This window comes from Cyprinodon variegatus, unplaced genomic scaffold, assembly GCF_000732505.1.
Source record: "Cyprinodon variegatus isolate N-32 unplaced genomic scaffold, C_variegatus-1.0 Scaffold107, whole genome shotgun sequence".
In the NCBI taxonomy this organism is placed as follows: domain Eukaryota; kingdom Metazoa; phylum Chordata; class Actinopteri; order Cyprinodontiformes; family Cyprinodontidae; genus Cyprinodon; species Cyprinodon variegatus.
The window spans coordinates 999,179-1,000,207 of NW_015150560.1; the positions used below are offsets into that span (position 1 = coordinate 999,179).

Here is a 1,029-nt window from a genome sequence, read left to right on the forward strand (position 1 = left end):
ACACGGTAATATTCCAATAACTAACCTAAAGTTGGTCTGGGACATAAAACTACAACATTCTTTAGCATTTGTGGTGGAAATAAATCAGAATGTATATAAATAAATACTTTAGTATAATCCTGAGATGAAGCTGGTTTTATCTGGAATATAAACAATAAATGAGCTGATAAGAAGAAGGAGGAAAACAACCTAAATGTGGGCAGTGAAGTGAGAAGGTCTCTAAATTTAACCTCTCAGCTCTTCATGTCATGAGGGCCTGAAACTGCTGAGGATTCATTTCCACCAGTCTGAACCTGAAACGTTAAAATGATCCAACATCAAAGGCTGGAAAACTATTTAAAACCAAAACTCCTGCATTTGATCTTTCTTATCCTGTTAATAAATGTGTATCAGGATAAAATGAGCGTTACTGAAATGCTTTTCTTCTCATATTGGGAAAGGTTGAACTAAGCTGAGGAGCTGAAACAGCTTCTTCTAAAGCTATAAAAGTTAGTTTATGTCTTTGTTTCCAAAGTTTTCATCCTGTTTGCTGCGGAGGAACCATCTCTGCCCCACAGAGACACATTTACCAGCCAAACAACACGGCGGTGTAACAAACACCGAGGTTACCCCGGTTATTTTAGGACCAGGAAGCAACAACTGAAGTTAAAGTGACTGAAGTAGCGTTAGCTAGCGGAGGCTAACTGCCGACAGCTTTAAAAAAGCTAAAACCTGCTGAATAAAATGGTTTCTTACCGACACGCTGCTGCTCTGTTCTTCTTGGAATGCAGTAAATAAATATTTGTTCTTTCCAATCAAGTCATGTTTGACAGGCTGGAGTTAAACTGTAACCTGCTACAGAAACAGAAGCGAAGCTCCGCCTGGTTCCTCTGAATGCAGGGGCGGAACCTCGGCCTGGGCGTCCGCAGCCCCCATCCGGCCCCCCAACACAGGAGGATCTTCTTCTTCTTTTCTATCATGGCGGATCGCAAGCAACTTTAAAGGAATAGTACACCCAAAACATGATTAGCCTTCATTTTCTACTCACCC

General features: G+C 41.2%; 1 protein-coding gene across 7 annotated transcripts in view; it reads right to left on the minus strand.

Annotated features, from left to right (window-relative positions):
* Positions 1-865, minus strand: part of LOC107084710 (kinase D-interacting substrate of 220 kDa-like) — a 96,876-nt gene extending 96,011 nt beyond the window's left edge. For all 7 annotated transcript variants that reach the window (XM_015374654.1, XM_015374652.1, XM_015374653.1 and 4 more), the window contains exon 1: positions 736-865. The gene's annotated coding sequence lies outside the window, so the exon portion shown is untranslated. The remainder of the gene's footprint in view (positions 1-735) is intronic.
* Positions 866-1,029: the final 164 nt, after the last annotated feature.